General features: G+C 44.8%; 1 long non-coding RNA gene across 1 annotated transcript; it reads left to right on the top strand.

The window, feature by feature from the left end:
* The first annotated feature begins 8,121 nt into the window (after positions 1 to 8,121).
* LOC307020926 lies at positions 8,122 to 9,759 on the top strand. Its single transcript, XR_013803015.1, has 2 exons — positions 8,122 to 8,217; positions 8,360 to 9,759. It is a non-coding gene; the product is annotated as an uncharacterized lncRNA (long non-coding RNA).
* Positions 9,760 to 9,962: the final 203 nt, after the last annotated feature.

Below are 9,962 nucleotides of genomic sequence, written 5' to 3'. Positions count from 1 at the left end.
GGGGGTGGGTGTGTGTGTGTGAGGGGCAGCACTGTGTGTGTGTGTGTGTGTGTGTGTGTGTGTGTGTGTGTGTGTGTGTGTGTGTGTGTGTGTGTGTGTGTGTGTGTGTGTGTGTGTGTGTGTGTGTGTGTGTGTGTGTGTGTGTGTGTGTGTGTGTGTGTGTGTGTGTGTGTGTGTGTGTGTGTGTGTGTGTGTGGCAGCACCATGTGTGTGTGTGGGACCAGGTGTCCCCCTTTGTGCGGGACTGCACACACAGTATTTTTATTATTTGTCCCGCGTCCCACAAAGGTCCTACGTTATCTAGTGCCGCCGAAGGACTGTTCCAATCTCCAGCATACTTGGAATTCCACCGAGGCCACGTCCTTGGTTCGGGGGTAATTTCGAGGCTGCACATGGGTAGACTTCGCGTCCTTCAAATCCCCACAATGATTTGCGCACGGACCAATTTCAAAAACCCTTTCAGAGAATGGCTGAACCGACGCAGCGCAGCACACATTTAAATCATGGCCGTATCTACCATTGAGGTCACTGAGGTCCGGACCTCGGTAATATTTTTCGAGCTGTGTATACAAAACTTGTGAAATATTTGCACTAAACGGGGTTCTTTGTAGTACTTCCATTTACTGCATAACTACGTAGCCTCGATTAAAGCAAACAGAAGAAGATGACATGTATCAACAAACCACTGCAGAGCGGACTTGTACCGGAGCAGCGAAGGAGTGATGAAGTATCTAGAGATCTGAGTCCAGCGGGCTGCTTGTGTTTCTGTTCATCAGGATATCATATGACCAGCAGATGTCAGAGAACATGCACACTAACTTATATTGCAGCTATAGGCTATACTTTGGTTTAAATTGCGTGAATAAACTAGCTAGAGAGCTAAAGTTAATTACATTCATCCAATGTCAGAAGGATTACCTTTTAACAAACGTTGTAATGCTTTTCTTTCATTTCAATTTGAGTAAAACAATGGAGATATAACGTTGTATTGTTTTTTTTTTACGCTGACTCAGATATAATGAAAAGACTACGTCAGTCGAAGCTCAGCTTTGGTAAGGAACAGGGCAGGCAGGCAGGCAGGCAGGCAGGCAGGCAGGCAGGCAGGCAGGCAGGCAGGCAGGCAGGCAGGCAGGCAGGCAGGCAGGCAGGCAGGCAGGCAGGCAGGCAGGCAGGCAGGCAGGCAGGCAGGCAGGCAGGCAGGCAGGCAGGCAGGCAGGCAGGCAGGCAGGCAGGCAGGCAGGCAGGCAGGCAGGCAGGCAGGCAGGCAGGCAGGCAGGCAGGCAGGCAGGCAGGCAGGCAGGCAGGCAGGCAGGCAGGCAGGCAGGCAGGCAGGCAGGCAGGCAGGCAGGCAGGCAGGCAGGCAGGCAGGCAGGCAGGCAGGCAGGCAGGCAGGCAGGCAGGCAGGCAGGCAGGCAGGCAGGCAGGCAGGCAGGCAGGCAGGCAGGCAGGCAGGCAGGCAGGCAGGCAGGCAGGCAGGCAGGCAGGCAGGCAGGCAGGCAGGCAGGCAGGCAGGCAGGCAGGCAGGCAGGCAGGCAGGCAGGCAGGCAGGCAGGCAGGCAGGCAGGCAGGCAGGCAGGCAGGCAGGCAGGCAGGCAGGCAGGCAGGCAGGCAGGCAGGCAGGCAGGCAGGCAGGCAGGCAGGCAGGCAGGCAGGCAGGCAGGCAGGCAGGCAGGCAGGCAGGCAGGCAGGCAGGCAGGCAGGCAGGCAGGCAGGCAGGCAGGCAGGCAGGCAGGCAGGCAGGCAGGCAGGCAGGCAGGCAGGCAGGCAGGCAGGCAGGCAGGCAGGCAGGCAGGCAGGCAGGCAGGCAGGCAGGCAGGCAGGCAGGCAGGCAGGCAGGCAGGCAGGCAGGCAGGCAGGCAGAGAGAGAGACTGCGAAACTGCAGGTACAGTCACACAAAAGAATGTAGGCTTAATAACCAGTGCTTGAATTGGGCTGGTACTCACCGGTACGCAGTACCGGCACTTCTGATTTTTACCCATGTGGTACCGGCACTTCTTACTGAGTACCGGCAAGGTGCCGGTACTCAGTAAAATGCCGGTACTCAGCCACCGGCAATATACGTATATATTGTAAACGCAACGCAGCGCAAATGTGGGTCTGACTCTGCCTCACAGAGGGTGACTGGTTGTCTACATGACGTGGCCTGCCGACATTGCCACTTTCATACAGATCATACTAATGCCCTCGATTGGTCTCTGTGTGTCATTCAAGCTCGGGAGGGTGTGTGTTGGTGTATGTGTGGCGCGAGCGAGCGAGAAAGCGCTGAAAACTACAGCTCTGGTGAGGTAAATTACTCTCTGAGTCTTTAGATAGTTCACTTAGTTTAAGTTATCTCAGTGGGTCTCAAACGGTTCGGTCACCATTTATGTAAACACATATTTCCATTTGAGGGGGTAGTGATCAGTAAAATATGCATGAATAATACAAACAAAATGTTAACTAGGTGAAAAAAGGTAAGATAAACTTGTTGAGAGCTAAAACTAGTCTTTGCTGTTGCCTCAAAGAGGAGCAGGGGGGAGAGGAGGGAGACAGGAGAGGCCGATTCAGGAGCCCAGACACACTCACAACTATAAATGAACCAAAAACAAATAAATAAACACGTTTCAATGTTTTTTCATATTGGATATTGTATGTTATTGGTTATGGCCATGTACTTATGATTTTATGATTATTTAAATGTATACATTTTTGTTTCATATGGGTGTAGTCTCTTTATTTCCCCCTCAAAATGCACCAGATTGATGCATTTAAGTCCAACATTTAAAAAAAAAATCTTACCGGGGGAGCATGCCCCCGGACCCCCCTATAGGATTTGAGGCCCGGCCCCACTGTTCCCAAATAGATTTGCAATTATTTTTAAATAGTAACCCATCTCCATATGTTTCTTTTTGGGTAGTAGATTTAAACTAGAGGGCTATCACTTTGTGCAGCAACGCTATTGACAAATAAATCCAGCAAAATGGCACAAAAAACTGGTAGTGGCCTCAGGGACGAGGAGTCATTTAACCAGCCAGTAGGAGTCAAGCTTTACTTTCTTTTATATCCATAAAGAAAAAGTAAATCTGTTTACAGTTGTTTCATTATAGATGTTGAGAGGTATCCATATATCTCTTCATTTTGCTCTCAAAGTGCACCAGATTGATGCCTCTAACTTCAATATTTAAAAAAAAATGTTCCCGGGGGAGCATGCCCCCGGACCCTCCTAGACTAGAGGGTGTCAGGTCCACTCCCCACTTATAAAAATAGCACTTTACCACTGCACCCCCTCTAATCTCAGATGCACCCTGAGTCATTTTGTTTAAGTACAGTGAGCCTTTCTAAAATATACAGTAAAGAGACAAACCCACCAGCATTATAGGATATACTATGACTTTGTGCCAAATACTTGTTGCTGATTTAGAGTACTGGCACCTTTTTTATTCCAATTCAAGCACTGTTAATAACCCCATCTATCTATCTATATATATATATATATATCTATAACAATAGTCTTAATTTACAATAGGTATAATTGTAAAACCACATACCTATTGCAGTTATGTCATAATAACATACAATTGTATAAAACACAATTTGCTTACATCTTTGTTCTCTTTTGAGAATCAAACAAAACAGATTTAAATCACAAAAAGAATGCAAACAAACAAGTGAAATGAACTGAATTGCTTTTAATTCACTGGCAGGAGCGACAAGTGAGGAGGAGCAAAAAGTGAACAACGAGGGAGAGATTGAACAAAGAGAAAGAGTAGAGGACAGAGAGAGTAATGATCAGGAAGAAGACGGAGAGAATCAAGAAGATGGAAGAGAGGGGGCAGGTTATGGAAAGGAGAGAGACATGGAAAATGAATGTTGACAATGTTTTGTGATCATTTTAGCCTCTTCTGCATGTCCAGATCATTAATAGCAACAATCAACTGATTCTTATGCATTATACTTTCAATTGTTTTTTTATGCTGACATTGTCAGCCCACTGACATGGTTTGAAATCAATATATTATCCAATTTGTGACCCCCCACAGGACTTAAAAAGCACCTAACTAGAACATGAAAATCCCCAAAATCTCGGGGGGTGTCCCCCAAACCCCCCTAACATGTTTGGACCTGGGTATTTCGAAAATCCTGGATACAGCCCTGATTTAAATGTAAGTATGTAGTGGCGTAGAACATGTGTTGGTAAATATGTTACTTTGTTGCATTTGTTATCATCAAAAATGTGTTCCGTGAAAGTAAAGCAAGTTCATAATTAGATATACATCGTGAGGTATTTATTTTCGGTACAGTTTATGTTGAAACCGTTAGAGAGAGTGGCACACTTGTTAGCCTGTTCCATTCTTCTTTGTTTTCCGAAGCCGTGGCTTGGAAGTATACTTGCTTCGTTTCTGAAGGAAGTGACTTGGAAGTATGCGACTACCAAGCCAGTATCCTCGCGATTGAGAAACGGCCGCTGTCTCTAGCTCTGACTTCTAGAAACGGAAACGCAGGTTTATTGCTTATGGATTATCAGAAATAATTTCAAAGTGACACAGACACATTGGATTAACCTATGGATTAACTTCAGCTGCGTTTTTATCGTTTTATTGCCATTGAAGACCACTTTTGACCAGACTACGACACAGGTGAGCCACGTTAGCGTTTTTAGCTACCTAGCGCCACATGTTTTGATGTCTGTTCTTGTTATTATCTCCGCGAGTTCGTATCATGAGTGATGTCTGCACCCATCGATTCTGTGTCATCTCACAATGTGAAATGATGTGTTGAATGTGCAAAGATAAATAATAAGGTTTTGTGAGTGAATTTCGGTGCAGTAATCTGTTAGCATTTTTTCGCTTGTTGCTAATCCAGAGGCTCAGCGTTAGCATTGTGGTTTTTCTTTTAAAAACAAAATTAAAATGATCAGTTAGATGAGTTTCTTCCAAATTACATGGATATAAAACATTCATAGTTTATTAAATGAACATGCCCTAAGGCACTGTTTCCTGCAAGATGTTGCGGGACGCCGGGGTCTCCCGGACTTAACAGGTTCATGTATCTGGGTTATCTCTTAGAAGTTAAAGTTTAAAATCTTTCGTTGCCTGTGCACTTTTTACCTCCTTTGGGTATTCAAGTGCAAGGGGGAGGGGCTTCCCGACTGTTGCACCCATAGATATATGCACATAACTTTTTTGCCCTGGTTTGCAAAGGAGCACCTGGAGATGTTGCTTGGTGCGCATCCTTAAAATGAAATAAACCGGACCTTTTGAGGGGTACTTGACTTTTTGAACAGGGGGGGGGGGTAGGTGAGCACGCCCATCAACTGTTCTCCCATGCCTTGCTGCAGGGTTACTGTGCGGAGCGATAGCGAGGGGTATAGCGAGGCAAGCAGTTAATATAGCTGGGCGGCCCGCCCAAGTAAAGTCTATGTGTGGGAAACCCTGCTATCTTACCAGTTCTTATGCAACTCGCACATATCTCTCTCTCTCTTTTTTATCTCTCTCTTATCTCTCTCTCTCTCTCTCTCTCTCTCTCTCTCTCTCTCTCTATGTTGGTGCGCAAATGCGCTTTATTCAAATGATCCGGTTCTCCTTTTTTGGCGGTGGGTGCGCATGCGCACCTGCACACCAGTTATGTGCAGCCCTGGATATATGGTTGCATCAGCCATGGTGCTCTTATTTGTTGTTGCTTAGCACGCTAGTTAGCAGATAGCAGATTTGGCGCAATTCCTTTGTATCAGTTAGTATAAATGTCCCTCTTCCATCAGATAAGAGGCAAATAGTATTTTCAATAAGATAAGATAAGACTTTATTTATCCCGAATGAAATTGTTGTGCCAGAGTACAAAAATATAATAAACAGAGCAGCACAACAGCAAAACTGTACACTGAAAGTGCAAGAGCAATTAAACATCTACAGACAACATGAAACATAGAAACATAGATGGTCACACAATCAATGCAATTATTAGCAGTATTTAGTAGTTAGTAGTGCAAAAAATAAAACGTAATGGCAGTTACGTAATTGCACGTTATCATAGCATTATTAATAATACTAATAATAATATTGCACACAGTTATATATAGCAGCGAGTGTATTGTAATGATGGTAATTATATTGATATGTATATTGCACATAGTGTTGGTGTGGAAGTTCTCAGTTCCCCATTACTTAAGGGTGAAGAGTTAAAGAGTTTGATTGCCACTGGGAGGAAAGACCTCCTGTGGCGCTGTGTGGGGGTCATCAGTGATCTCAGTCTGTGGCTGAAAGTGCTCCGGTAGGAAACCAGTGTGGCATCTTCTGTCTTTTGATGAATACTTGGTAGTTGTTATTTACATTTTTCGTAGCTGTTGGCTGCCTGGTTAACTGTGTTGGCTTGTCCTAGCTTGACCTAGCTTGTCCTAGCTTGTCGCTTATTCTTCTTTGTTTTCTTGTTGGTTCTTTTCTAAACTCTTGTTTTTATGGGCTCAGAACAGTCTCATAATACACACATGCACACAGAAGGATTCAAACTTGTATTTCATGATCCGCAAAAGGATTCACACTTGTATTTCCGGATCCACACTTGTGTTTTTCAATGCACACACAAATGTGTTCCGTTTCATATACATGTAAATAAAATCCAAATACAGAAAAAAGTTTTACATATGTATTTTTGATCCTCACGTATTTGTTTTCTGTTTAAATCCCCTGAACCTGCAAACACAAACCGCTTTCTGTGCATGGATCGCTGTGCATTCGTGTGTGGGTTTTTTGAGACTCCCCTGACGCTCACCCGATTCGTACTTGTAATTTTTTCTATCTATAGCCAATCAGATGTCTCCTTCATTCTAAGCCAATCACATGAGCGCGCCCCCACGAGGGTATGACTTCATGACACTTCATATACGCATTTTGCGCTGTCCGGTCAGCTCGCTAAACAGAGGGCGGAGCATCAGGTGATCATGCAGAGCTGCGTGTCTCCGTCAGACTCAGCAGCTGATCTGATCTCTCTCTCACGTCCAGTTATACTTCACTCGCGTTTATGTCCATATCGATCAGATCCAGCTCTCCTGATCGGCCTTTATAGAGAGCACCGATCAAACTATTAAGTGAATATCGGACGATAATGACCGGCGGGCTCCCCCCGTGGACATTTCACTGTCTAGCACTGGCTTCGTAATGAACTGATTGATTAGGCTAAGCTAACCTGTAGCCGCTCCCTCCACACTCACAACAACTTCATACAGACATAAATAAAGCAGCTGTATTCGCCATACAGGAAAAACACATTTAAAACGGTTTTGCCTGCCATTGTTGTGTACACAAACATTCATCAATGTTTCGGAAAGTGGCGCTGTACCTTAATAATATAAAGGCTTGTATTTGCGTGCATTTCCTGTTCGGAAAGTGGCAATGTAGGCCTACTGAGAGTGGAGGTGTCCTGAGATTAGCGCCTGCAGGCAGGCTCCATGGACCTGTCAGCTCCGGATTGCGCAAAATGCGTAGGCCTACATGAAGCGCTACGTTATGAACGCAAGAAATCTACCCTTGTGGGGGCGCGCTCATGTGATTGGCTTAGAAATGAGGAGACATCTGATTGGCTATAGATAGAAAAAATTACAAGTACGAATCGGCTGACCGTCAGGGGAGTCTCAAAAAACCCACACACGAATGTACAGCGATCCGTGCACAGAAAGCGGTTTGTGTTTGCAGGTTCAGAGATTTTAAACGGAAAACAAATATGTGAGGATCAAAAATACATCTGTAAAACCTTTTTCAGTATTTGGATTTTATTTACATGTATATGAAACGGAACACATTTGTGTGTGCATTGAAAAACACAAGTGTGGGATCCGGAAATACAAATGTGAATCCTTTTGCGGATCATGAAATACAAGTATGAATCCTTCTGTGTGCATGTGTGTATTATGAGACTGTTCTGAGCCCATATATTTTCGCTGGTTATGTCTTTTCCTTGAAGTTATTATTTAATATGTGTGGGTTTATCTAATTTTAAAACAGCTTATTTTTGTATATCTCTTTAAGAGCTTAAGAGAGCCATACCATCATGTCTCTCTCTCTCTCTCTCTCTCTCTCTCTCTCTCTCTCTTCTCTCTCTCTCTCTCTCTCTCTCTCTCTCTCTCTCTCTCTCTCTCTTTACATTTTCTCGTCAACACTGTTCTGTTTGGCACTTTGATTTTAAAGAGGAAAAATGGAAACAGAGCAGCCTCATCCCGTCTCAAGGGCAAAGGAGGGGGGGACTTGGTAAGAGAGTGAGTGCATCTCTCTGCATGTTGACGTCATCCCGTCCGAACCTCTGAAGCCTTCTCCTGCTTGTAATCCACCGTACGCACTTTGCGCGAGGATGGGTCCAACACTGACTCCATTTACAATCTTCCTCCAACAGGAAGACATGTCACAGATCACTCCCATCACACTGAGAGAGACTGCACATCAACACTTTCTTTTTAGGCTCACGATGGATGGAAGGATTGGCTGAAAGGAGGAGGGTGTGAGCTGCGGGAGAGATGGAAGGATCGGCCGAGAGGAGGAGGGTGTGAGCTGCGGGAGGGATGAAGGATCGGCCGAGAGGAGGAAGGTGTGAGCTGCGGGAGGGATGGAAGGATCGGCTGAAAGGAGGAGGGTGTGAGCTGCGGGAAGGATGGAAGGATCGGCCGAGAGGAGGAGGGTGTGAGCTGCGGGAGGGATGGAAGGATCGGCCGGAGGAGGAGGGTGTAAGCTGCGGGAGGGTCCTGGAGGAGAGAATGCGACACGGAGAGCAGCAGCTGGTGATTCTATGCAGAGCTTCATCTTTAGGATCCATTCTGCTTATTCTAACCATATCCGTTGATAAAGGGCAACCTCTGTGAGTAGAACAGGCTGCTGCAGGTTTCATCAGATGGCAATTCCTGCTGGAAATATGGATAATTATTTCCTAGCCGCTTTTTCTTTCAAGTGCACATTTTGTGTTCTTATTGTTGGACAGACAATGGTTGTTGAGACTAATGCTGCACGGCTACATACTTGTCCTCCGAATAATGTCGGGGTTACAGGAGACACATCTCCTATCGAACGTTCCTAAAGGGACATTTTGTTTGCTGGCGTATTACTATTGAGTTTATTATGCCCTTCTGGTTATTTTATGATAAATATTTGATAGTCAGTACTATATTCCAATGTGTCAGTGGCAGTATGGTGTTTTTACAGGATTGCAGTGCCTGAAGGTTTATTTTGATTTTAATCTACCACTCACTATATTATTTCACTGTTTAATCAAACTTTTTTATATCACCATTGTAACTATGTAGTGCAATTTTAGTTGCATTTTTATTACGAGAATATGTCACCATTGGGCACGAGACACGATGAAGGGATTCCTTCTGTATCTTTGAGCCCTTTTTGTACACTCGCTGTTTTAAAGTCATCTTCCTGCAGGATAACATGATTGAGATGCTCAGGCTTCCATCTGCTCACACTCTGATAAGGCTCGATCAAATCCCGTTTTAGCCTCATTTAGATCCTGCAGCCTGCTCCGCTCTGTAATGGCTGCCTGCTGGATGTGTCCTTGACATGAAAAAGAGAGATTAAATATGATCTGTGCCTTTGAATACTGTCTATCAGTGCAAACAGTGAATGGCAGAGTGATGATCAGCAGGTATCTTGTGACCTTTGAAGATAGTCAGCAAATAATTCTGTTTTGAAATCATAAAAAATGTTTAGGCAATTTTATACTGAGGCAGCAGTGACAGAACTACATAATTATAAAAAGACATAGCTGCAGCATACTTGAAATAAAATAAAAACTTCTGTTGCCTACAATTATTGGAAATGTACAGTTTTACACTATTCAATTGAAAGTTGAAAGTATTCAGAGCGATATTCTCAGTGTGCAGGAACAAACCATATGTGGTATGGTAGGTTTAACCTCAGTACTTTACACCTCAAGGTTGTTGTCCCTGTGTCTCACTGGCGTCCTCTCTCAGTGTTCACAGTGGACCTTGATTTAAAAT

Source organism: Notothenia rossii (assembly GCF_949606895.1).
Source record: "Notothenia rossii genome assembly, chromosome: 9".
NCBI lineage: Eukaryota > Metazoa > Chordata > Actinopteri > Perciformes > Nototheniidae > Notothenia > Notothenia rossii.
Note: the sequence above shows the minus strand (reverse complement) of the source record. Positions and strands in the feature narration are given on the sequence as shown.